Source organism: Theropithecus gelada, chromosome 3 (assembly GCF_003255815.1).
Source record: "Theropithecus gelada isolate Dixy chromosome 3, Tgel_1.0, whole genome shotgun sequence".
In the NCBI taxonomy this organism is placed as follows: domain Eukaryota; kingdom Metazoa; phylum Chordata; class Mammalia; order Primates; family Cercopithecidae; genus Theropithecus; species Theropithecus gelada.
The window spans coordinates 132,202,099-132,224,893 of record NC_037670.1 but is presented as its reverse complement, the minus strand read 5'-3'; positions in this window follow the sequence as shown (position 1 = coordinate 132,224,893).

Below are 22,795 nucleotides of genomic sequence, written 5' to 3'. Positions count from 1 at the left end.
ACACAGGCTGATTTTGCACTATGCATTGTTCTTATATTTGAGGGATATGTAGACACAGGTAGAAACTGGCCAGGATTGCAAGAACTGTATTTGTTTAGAGCCAACACAGTTAAACGCTCAGCTACAGCTATATTTTCACAATAGCATAAACACTGCACTAAGACACAGAGACAAATTGTGAAAAGCAGATATCCTCTTGTGATCCTAATTCGTCGGGAAAAAGTACAATATAGAGATGTCTGCAGGTGTCACAGCGTAAAGTGGAGGCGTAACAACAATCCAGTTAGTTGGGGGCTGTTGTTCTGATGGAATTTGTAGGCTAGCATGGGAATTTAGTAGAAAACTAGTTTCCCATCACCTGGAGAGTCAAAGCTGTCTGGCTTTCAGGCCAGGAGAAAACACGAGGATGAATAACATCTGGGGAGGCGATGCTCTGGGTGAGGCACCAGGAGTTGGTGCAATCACAGACATTGCTGTCTGCAGCACTTGTGTCAAAAGGCAAAGAGGAAATCCATTTCCATCTTTATAGGGGTAAAAGAAAGAAACTCATTCAGACTCAGTTCAACATGTCCTTCCAATTCACCATCTCTCCCCTACCTGCCCAAGCACTCCTGCCCACAGAATGAACCGTTGCAGCAATCTCTGTAAATCATCCCCAGCCCCCTAGTTCAGGAAGACGTGCTGTTCAGGGGTACATGGTTGATGAGCACAAGGCTAGGAACACCCCCAAACCCTATGACATCTTTTCAGTGAGCCCCACCCCAGCTGCCTCTGCTTCCCAGGTCCTTTGCTGAGTTTGTTAATGTCTGGAATTCCTTGGTTGGAACAGATAACAGCATCCCAATAAGTGAGGGTGATTCTTGCACAGTCCTTGACAGCAAAAGATGCCAGACGTTTCATGATATTAAGTCTAGAAAACTCTATAATTTCTTTGTGAGGTCTCACAAAAGTTTACAGTGAAAATGTTTTGGATAGCTATATCTGTACATGTTTCTATGCAGATTTGGAACTTATGAATTTTAAAGGATTTTTTAAAAATTTAAACCAGGATTTAAAAATAGTGGAATCTTCCCTGCATTAATAGCTTCAGCTCTGACAGAATCACCTTGTTAGCCAATGAATCTAGCTGAGATTTCAAAAAGTATTTTTTAGGCCAGGCACAGTGGCTCATGCCTGTAATCCTAGCACTTTCGGAGGCCGAGGTGGGTGGATCACTTGAGCTCAGGAGTCCAAGACCAACCTGGGCAAGATGGCGAAACCCCATCTTTACAAAAAATACAAAAGTTAGCCAGGCATAATGGCATGCATCTGTAATCCCAGCTACTCAGGAAGGTGAGATGGAAGGATTGCGTGAGTCCGGAAGCAGGAGGTTGCAGTGAGCCGAGAGCTGCCACTGCACTCCAGCCTGGGTAAAAAGCGAGACTCTGTCTCAAAAGAAAAAAAAGAAAGAAAGAAAAAAGAAAAAGAAAAGAAAAGAAAAAGCATTTTGGGGGAGCCAGGGAGTAAATCACTTGGTTCCTTATGTAAACCACATTATTCATTATATAAATATCAGATTGGACTTAAATGTACTTCTTGAGGAGTGCCTTGGAAAACCACTCATACGTGAATGCTGAAATGGGCATCTCTGCTCCTCATCCTGGGTGTGGGGTAAAGTGGGGTTTATGAAAATTTCAGCCCCACTGTCAAAACACAGTACGACGACTTTGGGGAAAACATGGTCAACAGCATATTTACTCATCTCAGTCACAGTTTTGTAGATACAAGCACCGTCACAAGAATAGAACTCATTGTTTTTTTTGTCCCCTTACAGTAAGAGCCATATTTTCACCCTCTTACGCTTGAGTATTCTGGCTGAGCTTGAGTGATGTGCTCTGGGTCAGTTTAGAGACCAAGACATTCCTGGCACTTCTCCATATTAGGCAATTTTTTAAATGTTTATTTTGAAATTATATGCTTTACATTGAACACTTCAAGAAAGAAAATAATTTCAATGATTTCAAAATGCAATCCCTAGACTTAATGAATATTCTTTATACCCAGTCAATATATAGAAATGCACAGAGATACTAAGTCAACTAACAAAATAAGTCAAAGAACTATGTAATGTTTTTAGTGATGGGGAACATACACTCAAGTCACTTATTTATTTACTTTGGTAGAGACAGGGTCTCAATATGTTGTCCAGACTGGTCCTGACCTCAAGCAATCCTTCTGCCTCGACCTCCCAAAGTGCTGGGATTATAGGCGTGAGCCACCATTCCAGGCCCCACTTGGTTTTTTAAAAATATGATTCACCTGTGTTTCAATTCCACATACATCCGTTGCAAGAGTTAAATGAGACTTCTGATTCTAACAATGTAAACCTGAGTCTCAACACTAATGTTCATGGCAGCATTATTCACAAAACCAAAAAGTAGGAACAACCCAGATGTCCATTAATGGATAAGTTAAATGTGGAATAAACATACAATGAAACATTATTCCGCCTTAAAAAGGAATCCAGTTCTGACGCATGCTACAACATGGTTGAACCTTGAAAACATTATGCTAAATAAAATAAATAAGACACAAAAGGACAAATTTGTATGATTCCACCTACCTTGAGTAGTCAAATTCACAGAGCCAGAAAGTAGAATAGTGTTTGCCAGGAGCTGGGGAGAGGGAAGACTGGAGAGTTACCATTTAACGGGTGGTTTTCGTTTAGGATGATAGAAAAGTTCTGGAGACAGATAGTGGTTCACAATGATGTGAATGTATTTAATGCCACTGAAAATGTATAATTAATATATACTTAAAAATGATTAAAGTGGTAAATCTTTTTGTTGTAGTTGTTTTGTTTTGTTTGAAACAGTCTTGCTCTGTCACCCAGGCTGAAGTGCAGTGACATGATCTTCGCTCACTGCAACCTCTGCCTCCCAGGTTCAAGCAATTCTTGTGCCTCAGCCTCCCAAGTAGCTGAGATTACAGGCGCCCACCACCATGCCTGGCTAATTTTTTTTTTTTTTTTTTTTTTGTATTTTTAGTAGAGATGGGGTTTCACCATGTTGGCCAGGCTGGTCTCCAACTCCCGACCTCAGCTGATCTGCCCGACTCAGCCTCCCGAAGCGCTAGGATTACAGGCATAAGCCACCGCACCCAGCCTAAAACGGTAAATCTTATGTGTATTTTACCACAATTTAAAAACAAAACAAAACAGAGTCTCAGGTGTAAAGGTTTCCAGTTTGCTGAAGACCACCTGGCTTTCTCTTATTCCAGGGCCTTTGCTTGCTCTTCTCTCTTCCTGGAATACTCTTTACCAGCACTTAACATAATTGGCTCCTTCTTAACAGGCAGATGTCAGTTTGAGTTTCTCTTTCTCCAGTCTGAATCACTTTACTCTGTTCATAACTTATTTACGCTTTATCTGCACCCCTCACTGGAATGTAAACTAAAAAGTTCCACCTGTTTTATTCCCTAGTACGTAGAACAGTCTGAACCTAAGTCACTGCCCAATAAATAGTTATTGAATGACTGACACTTAGAGCATCAGTGCATGTTCTCTATAAACTGACCTTATTGACGTCCAGTGCAAAAACTCAGGACTATGCCTCTGTTTTCTTGAGTATAAATATGCATCATTATACTCTCTCCTCCTCATCCTCACCTTTCAATTTTCTCAGCCCTAATTCCAGTTTAACATCATTTAAGTGAGTAATACTAAGCTTCCAGACTCAGACCTCACCCATGTTAAAGTTCATTTGGTCCACACCCACCATACTGCCCTACCCATACTGGAGAGGTTGGGATTTTAGAGAGGGAGAAGTGATTTGAAAGGTGAAAAAGTCAAACATCCCAGTCCATGGGGCCTCATGGAAAGATTCCAGAGTGGAATGATGAAATGGCAAGTTTTCCTGCATAGTTACATTTTATTACAGTCATCAGCTAGAGTAAGGCTCACTTCTGGATGTGATAGGCCCAGGAAGGAAAAATACAGTAGGAAAAACCGGGAGCCATCTGCACTGGTCTCCATTCCAGCTTCTGCTCTCACAGCAATGATGTATTCGACGCTGACACGTCACATCCCCCAGAGCATTACATTTCCAAGCACAGGGTTCCACTGTCCACAGATGCACCTAAGATCTGGGCTCTGGCTGTGGAAGACCTGGGGTGATCCAAAAGCCTCTATGTTACTGGGAAATGTTTGTGTCAAGTGAGCCCAGGTCTAGCCCTTCAGATGTTAATGGAAGAAAGTTGCATTTATCTACTGCAGCAGCTATTAATCCAACGACTACAATCCCCAAGCACCCTATGTAAGGCCAAAGACAGATCTGATCTGCCATGGGTGATAAATGGTGGGCAACAGGAGTGCAAAATAATATATACATATATACACACACATATATATGTATACACCCACACCCACACACACACATATATATATATTTGGAGATGGAGTCTTGCTCTGTCACCCAGGCTGGAGTGCAGTGGCACGATCTCAGCTCACTGCAACCTCTGCCTCCCAGGTTCAAGCAATTCTCCTATCTCAGCCTCCCAAGTAGCTGGGACTACAGACACATGCTGCCACGCGCGGCTAATTTTTTTGTATTTTTAGTAGAGACGGGGTTTTGCCGTGTTGCCCAGGCTGAGCTCAGGCAATCTGAGCTCAGGCAATCTGCCCATCTTGGCCTCCCAGAGTGCTAGGATTACAGGCGTGAGCCACCGCACCCAGCTGCAAAATAACTTATATTTATTATGGTATACCTTTTTCTAACATAGGGGCTTTACTTGACCTCATTTAATTTACCTGTAATCTTCACTCCGTTCTTCAGCTGTAGACTACAAATCCCCTCTGGCCAGCCATGATACAAATACAGGTTCTGTGACACATGGAGTATTGGGAAAGATATGAGTTCAAATGCATCTGTCTTGGAAAAACTATTCAAGATGCAGAGTAGAGAAAGTAGTTGACAACACATTTGTGTATTTATTTATTTATCTATTTATTAGCATAGTAAAGAATGGTACACAAGGAAAAGAATATGTTTTGGATGATTTTGTCCTAAGAAGTGGGATTACTCAATAAGTTTATTCACATGTGCCCCTTCCCATAACCACCACTTCACCTCCCTTAATCTTGTTTTCTCCATGAATCAGATTGCTGTGACTATCAAAAGAAGTGGGAACTCCTTTGAAGTTTTGACAAAGTAGCTGAAGAGAGAAAAGCAGTCTAATATTCAAAAATAAAAGTAGACCAGGTGCGGTGGCTCACACCTGTGATCCCAGCACTTTGGGAGGCTGAAGCAAGTAGATCCCTTGAGTCCAGGAGTTCAAGACCAGCCTGGGCAACATGGCAAAACCCCAGCCTCTACAGAAAATTTAAAAATTAACTGGGCATGGTGGTGTGTGCCTATAGTCTCAACTACTCGGGAGGCTCAGATGGAAGGATGGCTTGAGCCCAGGAAGTCAAGGCTGTAGTGAGCTGAGATCACACCACTGCTCTCCAGCGTGGGTGACAGAGCAAGACCCTATCTCAAAAAATAATAAAATTAAATTAAACTAAAAAGTGTTGTTTATACCTCCTCGACAACTCCAACTGAGCCTTCTCCAGTTCTATCAACTGGAGGATTATGCTCTCCAACTGCAGTTGAACGAGACTCCTCAAGTGCAACACCAAGGGAACAGCCCACTCTTCTTTTCACAGTTTTGAAAAATAGCACAAGTATGTGTACAGTGAGAGATGTGTGCAGAAGTTGTACACATGAGTGAGCAGTTTCGTGTGTGTGTTTGAAACAGGGTCTCACTCTGGTTACCCAGGCTGGAGTACAGTGGCACAATCTCAGCTCACCACAGCCTCGACCTACCAGGTTCGAGCCATCTTCCCACCCCTGCCCCACAAGTAGCTGGGACTACAGGAGCACACCACCACGCCCGGCTAAATTTTGTATTTTTTTGTAGAGATGAGGTCTTGCCATGTTGCCCAGGCTGATCTTGAACTCCAAGACAATGAATTTTTGAGCTTAGTGTAGTTTGATTTGAGTGGTCCGTTAGTTTGTCTTTCAAGCATAATTTAAAGTGGCTATCTAAGTGTTTCAATGATTGGGTTATTTAAATGGGAAACATAATAAAGTCACTTTTATTTGAAATTTCTCTAATAAGAGTTGTTGAGTTAAAAAAATGTCAGTTATTTATGGTTACTTGGGTATCATTCTCATTTTTGGATTAATACATAGGTATAGATAATGTATCTGTATACATGTAACCATACATTGCAAAGGGACTTTCCGACATGATTAGGGTTAAGGACCTTGAGATGAGGAGATTATCTTGGATTACCTAGGCTAGCCCAATTTAATTACATGAGTTCTTTAAAGTAGAAAACAGAAAAAAGTAGGCCAGAGAGAGGCAATGTGAGAAGGACCTGATCTGCCTTGGTTGGCCTTGAAGATGAAGGAAAAGACCACAAATCAAGAAATGTAGGCAGCTTCTAGAAGTTGAAAAGGGGAAGGAAGCAGATTGTTCCCTAGAGCCTTCAGAGAGGCACATAGCCATGTCAGCACCTTGATTTTAGCCTAGTGAGAACTATGTCAAAATTCTGACATACAAAGCTGTAAGATAATATATCTGTGTTGTTTTAAACCACTAGTTTGTGGTAATTCATACTTCAGAAAGAAAATTAATACACCTAGCAATTTCAGTAATGGCATTCCAAATATCTTCAGCTGTAAAATAGGAGGAACAACTGGAAAATATAAAAGATTTTAATGGTCCAAAAGAAGAAATCGTCTGCATCCTTGTCCTCTAAATCAGCCAGTTTTAAATTTCATATTCCCTTCTCTCTATATCTACAGATTCTTGGAAAAGGCAAAAGCTCTAGGGACAGAAAACAGATCAGTGGTTGCCAGAAGCTGGGGGTGAAGGAGAAAGTTTGCAACTACAAAGTGGAATTGTTCCAGGTGATAGAACCATTCTGTATCTTGATTGTGGTGGTAACTACACTGCTGTATATGACTGTCAAAATTCATAGAATTACTTGGGGGTGTAATATCTACAGAAGGAAAAAAATCATTATCATAGCTATCATTAACTGAGCTCTTGCTTTTACCATGCACTGTACTAAGTACTACAACTCTTGTCACATTATATCCTCACATTAACTTCCTTGAATAAACTGAGCCTTTAAAAGTAAAGAAAATTACCCAACATGACTAGTAGAGATGGGCAGAACCAAGACTGGGATCCAAGTTCCTGTGACTCCAAAGCCTATATGTTGACAATGACCATAACTTTGGTTAATCCAGTTTACCCCAGAGCTTTGTGTATTTCCTCTAGCCCTACCATTGCCATAAAGGTAGTAGGACAAGTGGCTCTAGGCCTATCCTGTAGGACGAGCATACATCTTAGATTTTCCAGAACTGTCTTGCTGATTTAAAATATTGTCTCTTTGTTTTCAAAAAGTCACCACAATGTCCTAGAAATTCAAGTGTTTCCTCAAAATGGTAAGTGAATAAACATTGTAATAAAATACACAGAGTCCCTCAAAATCATTTGCCAAATCACATTTCCTTATTTGTGATTCAGATAATATGACTCAGATACCACTATGTCACTTAGTCCCTTAGACATGTCATGGTGATTTGATGTCTATTGTATCCAATAAATTCCACCCTACCTAGGGAGGCTAGTTTATGTAGCATAAAGTGAAGGGTAGGTTGAGCCATAATCCAGTTCATGTGATCAGTAGGGTACCTCAAACTGGATGGCAACTCCAGATACACAGTTTAGGAGCTAGTTCCCCACAAGGACATTTCAGTGCACAGCCATTCAAGATGTATATTTAAAGCCACACAATTGTCACCCTAGAGACTCCCAAACAGCATAGCTGAGTCCTCAAGCTGCCAAGATCTGCTCTCCAATTACAGGTACTTATGCAGGACCTGAGCAATCAAATTCCAGTCTCCTGGGCTGTGCTACTCATCTGTCTTAGTCTGACCCTGAACCAAATCGTGTCCATTACACACTGAGACATAATCGTGATCTGTGTATGTTCACAATACCTTTGCCCTGTTTAATACTACAGGATGAATGCAAACACCTCTAAAATATGAAAGAATTGGTTTGATCAGTACATTACGCAACACCTTCTCAGTCAGTAAATTATTAATTAATAAGTGAAAGCTTTTCCTAATAAAAATTTGATATAAAAATATAATTTCCTATTTAAATCATAGTCCAAGACTCAAATATTGATTTCTTCTCTGGTAATTATAGGCCAAATGTTTAAATTGTAGTCTTATCTGTTAACTAAGTATTTTTTTCCCTCTTCATCAAAAACTACATCCATAGGAACCACCAAAGTGAACATTTCTTACTCAGGATTCTCTTAAACATATGTCATTAATTTTTTTGGAGTGCAGTCTTTGTATCTCCTGTTTCCTCTGCCTGGAACACCCTTCCCCCGTCTCCTCGTGGCTTACTCCTTCACTTCCCACCAGACTTGGTTCAAAGATTACCATATTAATGGTCCATCACTGATCACGCAGCATAAAATCACATCCATCATCCTCCCCTTCCTGTACTCTGCGTTCCTCTCTCCTGCTTCATTTGTATCCCTCGCACTTATCTCCATCCGCCATTTGTAAATGTAACTCATTTGTTTTGTTTACTTGATGTCTGCTCTCACTGGAATACAAACTTAAGGAGATCAAAGATTTTTTTTAAAACTCTTTTATTTACTATTATATCGCTAGGGCCTAGAACAGTGCCTGGCACACAGTAGGAGATCACTAAATATGTGCTGGATGAATGTTTAACAGATTGATGCAATTTATTTTATCAGTCACTTAATACAAAATTAATGGCAATTATCATATCCTGTGTCCGATCCCGCCTGGACAATATTCATTTGTTGGCAAATTTGTTATCTGTTGTTGGCAGGTGACCATTCAGAGCTCAGGAGCTGCAAGGGTTTCAGGGGGAACTAACATTTCTTGGGTGCTCTTGAGCTATGGACAATCACTAAGTATTTCTCTGAAATTCTCAACACAAACCAAGCAAGTATCAGGTGGAGGCAACATGATGGAAACACCACTGTCCTGGGCTCCAGGACTCTGTATCTCTGTGGTGTCAGCCCAGTCACTTAGCTCTCTGAGCCTCAATTGCCTCAACTGTAAAATGGAGGCCAGTACTTGCCCTCCTTCCCTTATCAGGCTAAAGCGTGGGTGAAATGAGAAATCTTTCCCCACTTCCCTATCACAACTGTTTACCCTACTCTCTGGGTCCTACTCTGTTGCAGAGGTCTGATCAACTCACCAGAGCTAATGGGTATTAATGGGTTAATGTACGTGGATTTTAAAAAACTTATTGGAGATTTTAGGGAGCTCTTGAACTTAGTCTGAAAGAACAATTTCAGATAAACCATGAAGGTAAGAATTTCAGCCAGAGTATGGAGCAGCGTATGGAGGTGGCAGTTCATTGTTTAGGGGGTGATGTTCCTTTCGGCATGCACTAAATAGGACTTCAGACTGATCCAGGGAAAAATAGCTACAGGCTCTGGAGAATTATTGGTTGGATTTTGCAATTCAGGAAATGTCCTGAGTACCTGCTATGTACCTGGTACTCGGTGAACTGGTGGCTCCAGCCAGTTACCTTACATCAGCTACATGTGCATGTTCTCTGATGTGCCACTTCCATCATTGTCTTGCTACAAAGTAGCAAAACACAAGGCACCTAGGAGAGGAACCCCTCCACCCCTCCTCAACAAACCCTCAGTGTTGTCTCTAGATCAAGGATGTGCAATCTTTTGACTTCCCTGGGCCACATTAGAAGAAGAAGAATGGTCTTGACCCACACATAAAATACACTAACACTAATGATAGCTGATGAGCTAAAAAAAAAAAAAAAAAAAGGCAAAAAAATTTGATAATGTTTTAAGAAAGTTTAGAAATTTGTGCTGGGCTGCATTCAAAGCCATCCTGGGCTGCATGCAGCCACACAAGCTTGTTCTAGATTGATAGCCATCCTGTCTCCAACCCCAAGGAACACTACTACTGTCCTTAAACATCTGAAAATACTTAGGTTAAAATTTACCTACTAGCTTCCGCATTCCTGTCCTTTGTGTCATACCAGATTCCCCTTTCTTTTTGGCTATTTTTCTCCTTCCCTCGTGTTTATATCTAGGTTGGCAGTTGACTTATACTGGGAGGAGCATGGTGTGGCGGTGGTGGGTGCAGTTAAACTCATTATACATTGTCAAACTGCATGTCTGTTAAAATCTCATAGAATCAGCTAGGCATAGTGGCACATACCTGTAGTCCTAGTTATTTGGGAGGCTGAGGCAGGAGGATCGTTTGAGCCCAGGAGTTCAAGGCTGTAGTGTGCTGTGATGGAGCCTGTGAATAGCCACTGCACTCCAGCCTGGGCAACATAGAAAGACCCTGCCTCTTTAAAAAATAAGAAAAAAAACCACTCATAGACTGTGTGTGGTGTTTGGGTTTAGGGCTGGGCTTATTGCATTCTTGGCCAGTTCAGTCTGTGCTTCATAAGGAACATATCTGATGTGGGTCTGTGATGTGCATCTTTGTCCTTTATTACTCTTTCACAGAATAGTTAGGGCCAAAGTCTTCTAAGACTTCCCCTGAGAGAAAGGTTTAGGGGAAAAAATGTATTATCTCCTCTCTGGGCCTTTAAGACTTTGAGTATGGGGAAAAAGAATTTTTTTTAAAAAAAATTTTTGAACCTCATCCTCCATCCAGACTTTCTGACTAGTACCAACAAAGTGTAATCTTGATACACAGAGTCTCAAAACCCAAGATTTTCATTCTTTCAACAAAAATTAATTGAAGTCTTCCTATGCACCTGAAGATAAAAGAGTGACTAAGACAGACATGGTACCTGCCCTCCAGGAACTTTCAGTGCAGGAGTCTGGCAATAAATAAAGAAAACAAACAAACAAACCTAAATTATGTTAAGTGCTGAGAAGGGGAAAAGCATGGGGCAGTGAAAAATAAATACAGGAGGAGCTCATTTAAAGTTGGGGACAAGGAACAAGAAAAGGCCTCAGGGGAAGAGTAGGTGGAGTCACCTAGGTGAAGGGAACAGGTGTTAAGCTTCAGACTTAGAGTCTTGTTATGAAGGGCTCTAGGATGGGAGTGGGGGCCAGTGAGACTGAAGCCCTGGAAGTGGGGCAGAGGGGTAGAGTCCTGGGTGGACAGGGAGAGGTGGGATCAGGCAAGGATGTAGGCAGACTCCCCAAAGTTCCTCCCAAGCCAACTGATGTCCCCCAGCACCTTTAGGGGATGGAGAGTATGGCGGGACACTGAGCTCTGCCCCAACCTGGTTTCTTTTGGGCAATGTTGATCTTTTCCCTGCAAATGAAGTTCCCATGTTGACTTATTAATTTGGTAAGGACAAAGAAGGAGTGCAGAATGATGGGAAATGCGCAAGAGGCATTTTTGACGTATAAAGTTGAAGCATCACTTCAATTCCAGTCAAAACCAATTTAAACCTGTTTAGACAAAACAAACCAACAAAAAACCCTGCTGGCTCCAGGGAACTAGTGATCTGCCCTATTGCCACTACCCATTAACTGAATTTCCCCCTTTCTGCACCCACAGGTTCTTTCCACACTCTCAACAAATATCTTTTTTTTTTTTCCTCCTCACTAACTCTATCTTATCTCTAAATGCCGTGTCCCACATGTACCCTACAACTTAAAGTATAATAATAATAAATAAATTAAAAAAAAAAAAAAGTTGGTGGGCCCTGCTGAGGTCAGCCCTGAATACATGAAAATCCTTATTCCCCTTCTAGCTGACCTAGCTGAAGGATATCACCAGGTGAGAAGCAGAGGCCAAATTTAAGAAAGAGGAGATGCTCCCCTAGCTAAATCCTTCAGAGACCACCTGGGTGGCAGAAATGTAGGAGCGACTGCATAATGGCTCCACCATTGCCCACATCATAATTTGAGCTTGGTAAGTGTTAACAATCCTTCTCCCTGAAGTTTCTCTCCAGAAAATATTTGTCAGGTTGCCTCACATGCCTTAGGCTGCTCAGGCTTCCACACAGTATATGGAAGAAGCAGATACTTCATAAGAACATTTATCAGTAGTTCCAAGCCAACTGACATGTGACCTTGACAGCAGTTCATGACAGATAACCTAGCATACAGCAAACACTTAAAAAGATAGCCACATCCTGATAACGTCAACATGATCAACACATTGCTGCATTTATGACTAACTCAATATCTCCCGCACATTGGGAAAAGAGTTCATCTGTTGCCAACGGGCAAAAGACTTTCTCCACAGTCCACCTCGTATTTGGGCTTCCTCCTGAGCTATTGAAAAGAATAACAACTGTTTTTTGACTGCTTATCATGAGGCAGAGCCTGGGCTAACCATTTATTGAGTTTACTCATCTCTGTAGTCTCCACAGCAGTGTACGAGGTAGGTACTAGAGATGGGGAAAAATCTCTGTTTTAGAGATGGGGAAAAGTAGACAAGAAGGCGGTATGAAATTTGGACAATTTATACCCCTAATAAGTGGTAGAGGTGGGAATCCAACTCAGGTAGTTTGACTCCAGATACCCCTTTAAACTATTTAGGATTGTCTATATTTGCTGGCACCACAGGGGACCTGTCAGGTATCATGGTTTCTTATAGTCCCCTGATCAGGGTAAAATTATAGCTAAACTGGAGAATAAGTTCTAGTGTTCTTTAGCATTGTAGAGTGATTATCATTAATAATTTATTCTATATTTTCAAATAGATAGAAGATACAATTTTGTACATTCCCAGTTCAAAAAAATGATAAAGGTGAGAGGCGACGGATATGCTAATTACCCTGATTTGATCATTACACGTTGTATACATATATGGAACTATTGCGCTGTATCCTGTAAGTATGTACAATTATTATGTGTCAATCACATTTTTTGGAAAAGAAAGTAAACGGAAACCACTGGAGACTAGATGTGATCTGGAGGCCAGGGGATGTGGAGAGAGTGGTTTCTGTGCTCCCCTCATTGTGGGAGTAAAATCGCCATGCACACTTCTCCATACTCATTCATGGATGTGTCTCTTTAGGATTTATTATACCTGCCCAGGTTTTGGATGAAAAGATTGTGCTAAATATGAAAATAAGAAGGACTTTTTAAAAAAATCAGACAGTTTGGTTTCACATAGCTAATGAATTGTGTGAAAAGGAAGTGTGTGTGTGTGCACGCGTGCACACTGTAAAGGTGTTTACTTCCATTAGTGAGTATGGAACAAAAGCATAGGCTGCCAACAAACTTCCCAGTGAGCTGTGATCATGCCACTGCACTCCAACCTAGGCAACAGGGGTAGATCCCATCTCAAAAAAAAATTAGTAAGAAGAGGGTCACAAATATTTGCTTCACTCTTTTACTCCATATTCTGCTCTCTATAAAATCACACACAAAGGGATGAACATTGCAGTGATTTTCTAGTTACTGAGTTTTACCAGTATTGACTTTAATTTCTGTCTTCTTAGATCTCTCAGCTGGGTTATTGTGTTATTCAACATTCCACGCGTATACCAAGTTTACTGTCTGAAAAGTCTTGAGCTTTTGAAGCTGCTGCAAAGTTAACTAGGAACTTATCAGACCATTTGTAATTACTCTTAAGATTGCTTTAGAAAAAAGCAACCTATTATATAACCCTTCTCCTGTTTGTGCTCTGGTTGGCCCAGAGCTAAGTGAGACCGGAACACAAATGGGGGTCAGAATAGCCTGTTCCAAGTGGGCTCAGACGTACCTGATGAGGAAAGAAGAGTTAAAGAACAATCATTCTTCTACCATCAGCTCCATCTGGGGCATGTGAGAAATTGAGAAAAGAGAAGGGGATTCACAATTTATGGGCACCTTCCATAGTCCAGGCACTGTGCTAGGAGCTTTCACAAATATTTTACAGTCTAATTGTTTCCATTTTATAGTTGATAGCTAACATTATCAGGCACAATGTGCTATGTGATTTACAAGTATTAATTCATTTAAGAGTCACAACTGCATAAAGCAGATTCTATTTATTATCCCCTCTTTAATACATGAAGAAACTGGGTCATAGAGAGGTTAAGAATAATTTGTCCAAGGTCATGCAGCTGGTATGTGGCAGAATCAAGATTTAAGCCCAACTCCATAAACACTGACCTCTACCTCTGCACCATACAACCTCTCAGGAGGAGGAAAATGAGACTCAGAGACGTTATCTGGTCCAAGGTCACACAACTAGAGTGCACAGAGCCAGGGCTCAGAGCCTTGCTTTGTCTGACATCAAAATTCTTGCTTTCAACCAGGTGCAGTAGCTCACACCTATAATCCCAGCACTTTGAGAGACCAAGGCAGGAGGATTGCTTGAGCCCAGGAGTTTGAGATCAGTCTGTGCAACAGAGGGAGATATTGTCTCTACAAAAAAATTTTAAAAATTAGCTGGGAGTTGTGGTGTGCAGCTGTGTGTGGTCCCATCTACTCAGGAGGCTGAGGCGGGAAGATTGCTTGAGCTGGAGAGCTCAAGGCTACAGTGAGCTGTGATCATGCCATTGCACTCCAGCCTAGGCAACAGGGGTAGATCCTGTCTCAAAAAAAAAAAAATAGTCTTGCTTCCCACTGTACTTCACTACTGCCTTCCTCTTGCAGTGGCTAAACTATTTCATCCTACCCTTTAGGAACAAATTCAGATAAATCTTTTCCTTTTCTGATTCTCTGTTTTCTCCTCTCTCCTTAATTCTCCCGTTCATTCTTTCCTGTCTCCATTTCTCTTCCTTTTCTCCTATCTTCTTTCTTTTCCTTGTTTCACTTCCTTCTTTTTCCCTCCCTTGCTCATGTCTCAAGTCGGCCAGTGACACCCAGAGTGGGCAATGAGGGCTGAAAAGGTTAATGAGTTCTGGCACTCGTTAATTTAAGCAGAGTAACTGCCAATCTTGCCGGAAGCCCGTTAACAACTGAAACAGTGAATGCTTATCTCAACAAACACTGACATGATGAATTGGTCCAATTGTTGTGACAGGAGCATTTCGATTTTCATTATGGTCAGCCTATTGACCAATTAGATAGGATCATTAAGTGCTCACTGGATTAATTGTTTAATAATTTGATCAAGGGTTTGGTTATTGACGTAAATGTTCAGGTTCACCAAATTACATAACCTTACCCTTAGCTGGGTCCTAGAGAGGCCAGCAGGCACAAAAGTATAGCCTGCCAAGAAACTTCCCAGTTTATTGACCTGGGGACAATATGGGTTTATAAGAGACCCCCCATTTTTTCAAATAAAGGGATTAAGTCGTCAATGTTGTTGGGCATGGTGGCTCCTGCCTGTAATCCCAGTGCTTTGGGAGGTCGAGATGGGAGGATTGCTTGAGGCCATGAGTTGAGACCAGCCTGAGCAACACAGCGAGAGCCCATCTGTACGAAATAAAAAAAATTTAAAAATTATCTGGGCATGGTGGTGCACGCTCGTAGTCCCAGGAACTCTGGAGGCTGAGGTGGGAGGATCACTGGAGCCCAGGAGTTTGAGGCTGCAGTGACCCATGATTACACCACTTCACTCCAGGTTGGGTGACAGAGCGAGAACATGTCTCCAAAAACAACAACAACAAAAAGTCATCAATATCTCAACAACTCCTGAACATTCATTCATGTGTACAATTCTTTTGGTACATGATACCATCTATACATTTTCTATTCAAGTTCTAGTGCTGTCCGGGACTCTGACCCAGATCTTTTTCTTTTATGTGTCTGCCTATTCATTCCCTTTTCTCTTGCTGATGACTAGACTCTCAGCTGATGTTTCTAACAATCTTTCTGAAGCCTCCACTTGGCTATCCCTCAGGCATCCTAAGTTCAACCAGCGTTCCTCGACCTTTCCCCATATAATTCTGTTAATGGTATTTTTCAGCCCCATAAGCTAAACTCTTTGATTCGTCCTTGAGTTCTCCTTCTCCTACACCCCATATTCAGTAGGTCTCCAAGTTCTGTTAATTTATACCATAGAGATGACTTCCAATACCTTCATTTCTCTATCCCTACTATGACTGCCTTAGTCTCTCATCTCTTATGAGATGATTGCCGCAGGCTTAAAACGAGTATCTGGGATAGAATATGTGTTTGCTTCCTTATTTGTTTTCCTTCACAGTCTCTAAGTTACTTAAAGGCAAGACCTATGTCTTATTTATCTTATTTATCTAATTCCTAGCAGAATGGAGATGCGCTCACCTCACTTTAGTCCACTATTTATATTGCTGCAGAGCTTCGCTTTCCACAAATCAGTCATCCCTTTATTTCTATCAGTTTCCTATTACTTACAGAAGAAAGGTTAACCACATTGCCATGGCATACAAGGCCCTTCACAGTGTGGTCACAACTTAATTATCTCCCTCCTTATTTCCCACCATTCTTCTCGGATATGGTTTGGATCTGTGTCTCCACCCAAATTTCAGGTCCAATTGTAAACCCTAGTGTTGGAGGTGGAGCATGGTGGGAGGTAATTGGATCATGTGGGTGGATCCTTCATGAATGGCTTAGCACCATCCTCTTTGTTCTGTTCTTGTGACAGAGTTCTAGCGAGATCTGGTTGTTTAAAAGTGTGCTGCATTTCCCCCGTCGCTCTCGCTCTTGCTCCCACTCCTGCCATGTCAGATGCCTTCTCCCCTTTGCCTTCTGTCATGATTGTAAGTTTCCTGAGGCCTCCACAGAAGCCAAGCAGATGCCGGCATCATACTTCCTGTATAGCCTGCAGAACCATGAGCCAATTTAACCTTTCTTTCTTTCTTTCCTTTTTCTTTCTTTCTTTCTTCTTTCTTTCTTTCTTTCTTTCTTTCTTTCTTTCTTTCTTTCTTTCTTTCTTTCTTTCTTCCTTTCTTTCTTTCTTCCTTTCTTTCCTTCTTTTTCTTTCTTTCTTTCTTCCTTCCTTCCTTTCTTTCTTCCTTTCTTTCTTTCTTTTTAAATAAATTACCCAGTCTCAGGTATTTCTCTATAGCAATGTGAAAACAGCCTAATACTTTATCTTCCTAACTCTCCAACTGAAGCCATATGTTCCGTTTCTCTGAAGAGACCATGCTCTATGTGTCCCCATGACTTTACACATGCTGTGGCACCTGCCAGGAATCACCTCCTTGTGCACTGACCCCAACACTGCCTGGAAAATGATGGCTTACCTTTTGAAAACCAGCCCAGTGTCTTTGCCTCTGGGGCTCCTCACAGACACCTTCCAGATAGTTCCTTCCTCTGCAACCATCCACCACCTTGATTCTTATCTCCATATTTAATGTTGTTCTGGAAGGATTTATTTACTTGCATCACTGTCTGCATTCAATTCCTACGGCTGCTGTAATAAATTACTGGAGTCTGGGTGAGTTAAAAGAACAGGAACTTATTCTCTTGCAGTCCTGGAGGCCAGAAGTCTGAAATCAATATTAGTGTGTTAAAATCAAGGTATCAACAGGGCCATACTCCCTCCAGAGTCCAGAAACTCAAGGGTAGAAATAGTTCCTTGTCTCTTTTAGCCTTTGGTGGCTGCTGGCATTCCTTGACTTGTGGCTGCATCAGTCTAATCTCCGTCTCCATCTTCACATGATCTTCTCTCTCTCTCTTTCTCTTTCTCTCTCTCTCTCTCTCTCTCTCTCTCTCTCGTGTGTGTGTGTGTGTGTGTGTGTGTGTGTGTAAAATCTCCTTCCCTCTCCTTCTTATAAGGATTGGCATTTAGGGCCCACCTGGATAATCAGGGATAATCTCTTCATCTCAAGATCTTCAATCATATCTGCAAAGACCCATTTTCCATATATGGTAACATTTACAGGTTCTAGGGAGGATTAGGGTCTGATATTTTGCCCACCATTCAGGCCACTACACTGTCCCAATAAACTGGGTCCTCCTAAAGGGCAGGGACAGGGTTCTGCTCATAATTTTATTCCCAGCATTTAGGACTAACAGGGATTCAACAAATGTTTAATGAAGAGTTGGAGAACAAATAAACTAAACACTCTTATTTTGCAGGTATTGACTATGAATTTGTTCAATAGTCATTTATTGATCATTTTTTAATGTACCAGACACTGTCCTAGGCATAGAACATACAGTAACAACATAAAACACACACAGCTCTGCCTTCAGGGAGCCTACATTCTAGTGGGGAAACCAGACATTTAAAAGGAGCACACACAAAAAAATATATAAGTATATGATATAATAAGGGTTAGGAAATAAAAGTGCAAAGATCAATGAGAGAGAATAAAGGTATGGAAGTCAGCAAAAGCCTCTTCATGGAAGTAACTTTGTAAGCCAAGAGCTAAAGCATGCATTATTGCTAAGTGAAGAGTGGAAAGAAGTACATATTCCAGGCAGAGATCATTACTCCAGGCTGTAAGGCAATAAAGAGCTTGGTGAATCCAAGAAACAGAAAGAAGTCTGGAGAGGCTGGAGTATAATTTTTCTAAACTAGAAATGAAGAAGTGCTGTCGGGGCAAATCATGCAGCCTTGGGATTATTACAGATTTTGAATTTTATTCTGGAAACATTCAGGATTTAAGACCAGTGAGTGATATGACATTATGAGATTTTAATTTTACATTATATATCTGGCTGCTCATTTGAGTACTAATTGGAATGGTAAAGACAGGAAAGGGGAGACCTAGTGGAAGGTCAATACAGGAGTCCAGATAAGAGTTGATGGAGACTTGGACTGGAGTGGTAGCATTTAATATAGGGAAAAGTGCACATATGAGATATATCTGGGAAGTAGAATGGATACGTTCCACATGCTAAATCAGAAATGCCTTTAAAAATATATTAAGTTCACATGTCCATCTGGTCTGGTTTGGGTAGAGAAAGTGCAAAAGTCAGTGGAGTAGATACCTATAGTTATTTGATTTTTGACAAGAGTATCAAGGCCATCCAATGGGGAAAGAATAGTATTTTCAACAAATGGTGCTGGGACAACTAGATATCCACAGGCAAGAGAATGAAGCTGGACCCCTACCTTACATCATATACAAACATTTACTGAAAATGTGTCAACTATCTGAAATTGAAGAGATAAAACCATAAAACTCTTGGGAGAAAACATAAGGGTAAATCTTTATAACCTTGGATTTGGCAATGGATTCTTAAAAATAGAAGGCATAAACAGCAAAAAATTTAGATAAGTTGGACTTCGTCAAGATTAAAAACTTCTGTGTATCAAAGGATACCATTAATAAGTTAAAAGGGAACCCACACAATGGGAGAAAGCTTATCTGGTAAGGACTTAGTATACAAAATATATAAAGAACTATTATAATTCAATAACAAAAGGCAACTCAGTTTTTTAAAAAAGGATAAATGACTTGAATAGATATTTCTCCAAAGAGGATATACAAATGGCCAAAAAAGCATATGAAAAGAAAAGATTAACAACATCATTAGTCATTAGGGAAAGGTAAATCAAAACCACAATGACATAACACTTCATACCCACTAGAATGGCTGTAATAAAAAAAATGGAAAATAACAGGTGCTGATGAGGATATGGAGAAATTACAATTCTTGTGCATTGTAAAATTGTCCAGCTACTATACAATGTAAATGGTCCAGCTACTATACAAAACAATTTGGCAGTTCCTGAAAAGGCTAAACATAGAATTACCATATAACCCTGTATGATTCAAGGTGACGCATTACCCATGGTTAAATTCTATCCAATGAGAAGGAGGAAAATGGTGAAAAGAGGGCAATCATGGATCTAGCTAAAAATTCTACTGGAAGCAATAGAAGTCCCTACCTTGGTTCTCATGAGGAAAATCTAACCTGGTGGTGGAGATTACTGAGAATAGCAGAGCCAAGACATTTCTCAAAGAAATGAAGCCAGACCAAGCCTTCCCTGAAGCCCACCTCTGAACTTTTCAGTTGCCTGAGACTTAACACTTTCTTTATTTTTAAACCTATTTGAGCCGGGTGTGGTGGCTCACGCCTGCAATCCCAGGACTTTGGGAGGACGAGGTGGGTGGATCACCTGAGGTTGGGAGTTCGAGACCAGCCTGACCAACATGGAGAAACCCCATCTCTACTAAAAATACAAAATTAGCTGGGCATGGTGGGACATGCCTGTAATCCCAGCTACTCAGGAGGCTGAGGCAGGAGAATCACTTGAACCCGAGAGGTGGAGGCTGCGGTGAGCCAAGATCATGCCACTGTACTCCAGCCTGGGCAACAAGAGTGAAACTCTGTCTCAAAAAAACACAAACAAACAAACAAAAAAATCTATTTGATTTGCAGTTTCAGTTATTTGCAACTGAAACTATCTGCTTCAGTAACTGTGTAGTACTTTTCAATCAAAACATCTTACAGGGTCTTACCAGTTTATATGCAGTACAGGGACAACATCATAAATTATTTAAACTCGGAACCACCCAGAACATTTGGGGGAAGAAACAGTCACTGTGTACTTTTAATATTGATTCACACTCCTCATTAGCTAAAAATTCAACCATAATTTTTTTTGCGAAGTCTTGAATACCATGGATTAATGAGTCCAACTTCTTTACTGTACAAGTTGTAAGGCTACAATAGAAGGTAGTATAATTCAACACAAAACTAAGAATATCTTATTGGGGCTAATATGGGGTCTTCATGACTCATGGACTCTGGCTCCTTCCATCTTGTTCTATATCCCCTTAGAGTGGTTACGTGTGTGCATATGATCTCAAATAGCTCACCACCACATCTGAAGTCTCGTCAGCAGGAAAAGTGAAAGGAAGGTCATTCCAAGGCCCTCTGAGGAGTATGTATAAATTTTTATGGAGAGAAATCATCTATCAATAATCCTTTAGGTTTTACCAAAAAAAGAACATAAATAAGGGTTATCATTTACATAATTTATTTGAAATTTTAAAACAACGTTTTATTCCCAAAGCAGTAAAATAAAACAAAACACCAAATTATCATAGGATTTAGGAAAATGTTGAGGTAAAGGTACATTTTAGGTCATCAATCGATGTTGAATGAATGGATGATAAAAGACCGATCACAGCAAACTTGCTAAGAAAATTGCATCAAAAGAGATGCTTATTTCTGATACATAAACCAGAGATCTTGAGTTGGTACCCCCAAACTCACAATAGATATGAGAATGTTCAATTCATATTTTCTGCTGTCAAAAATTTTACTCTTACAGTCTTAGAGAAAAAGTGTCTAAAAACTTGAATATAAGGAAATGAGTTTTTTCAAACAAACAGGAAAGACAAAAGGGAATATTTGCCATCAGGAAAGGGTTACCAAAGTGGTCTTAGCCTTCACTGCTGAGCCCGGTATCGCTTAGCATCTTAATAATATGCTCTGGAAGACGCACTGTATAGTCAGACCTTTGTATGTGACAACGTAGTATTGGAAAATGAAAGGACAAGCCAATAGGACTGACCCTGTTTTGAAGACTTTTAAGGGCTCTATAAATATGCAAAGAGGTGGAATATGAAATTTGGAGTTGAATACTAATTCAAGTAAAATGTATAAGAGAATGAATTTTTGAGCTTACAGTTGTGTGTCTAGAAAGGGATATAGAATTCACAACGGTCTGTCCTCTGACTTTGTCTGCCTTTCCTTGCTGGATTAGATTGGATCAGCAGGGTGTCAAAGTAAAATATTTTTAATATTACAGAACAAAAGAGAAAAGCCATTGGGAATTCTGTTTTCTATTTTTTAAAACAGGGCAATGTAGTACTGACTGCAAATACATCAAAGTCAATTATTAATTAGTATTAATTAATATGGTCAAGAAAAATTTCTTTTCAATAAAGGAAGTTATTTTTCCTTCCTCTTCATACCCTACTGTCCATAATGTATGTGTTCCTCCCTCTCTGTTTTTTTGTTTGTTTGTTTGTTTTGTTTTGTTTGAGACGGAGTCTCACTCTGTCGCCCAGGCCTTAGTGCAGTGGCGTGATGTCAGCTCACTGCAACTTCCGCCTTCCAGGTTCAAGCAATTTTCCTGCCTCAGCCTCCTGAGTAGCTGGGACTAGGAGCACCCGCCGCCAAGCCCGGCTAATTTGTGTATTTTTTAGTAGAGACAGGGTTTCACCATATTGGCCCAGCTGGTCTCGATCTCCTGACCTCGTGATCGCCCACCTCGGCCTCCCAAGGTGCTGGGATTACAGGCGTAAGCCACTGCACCTGGCCTCTCTCTGTTTTTAAAATTTTGATTACCCGACAAATAATACATTAAAGTTGGCAACATTTGCATGTTCAATCTCTTCATAATGAATTAAACAGAGTTTCAATGATTATAAATAGTAACACTAGGACAAGAAGTACTTAAACTTACAGTGGGTTGCATTAATCAAAGAGGTATAATAATTAATATATACTATTATAATTATAAATAATTAATAAATTAAAATATTGTGATTTTCTCATAGGAACAATACTGCAATAACAGGGTTATATTTGTAACCAAATGTCTGATGCCATACATTTTTTAAATGACCGCATTATCATATTTAATCAATTCTAAATTATATGCCACACAGTAATACACTTTTTAATGTGTATGTAAACCAATGACCAATTCAGTTCCATAACCAAGTGCAAGAATTATATTTATTTAAGGGAGCCTATGGAGAATTTTGGTGGCAGGAGCAGTGCTGATCTGTAAGAACGGTTGATCATCCCAAGAAATACTGTATCTGGGACTCAGAAAGCGGAGCAGTTCCTAGGAAATGATCTACATACAGAAGAAACCGGGGCCCTGAAGGTTCAAGACCAATGGAGGCAAGGTAGGCCCCAGTCCATTCTTACACACTTCAGTTGGGAGAACCTGAGGGTGGTCTATGAGCAGAG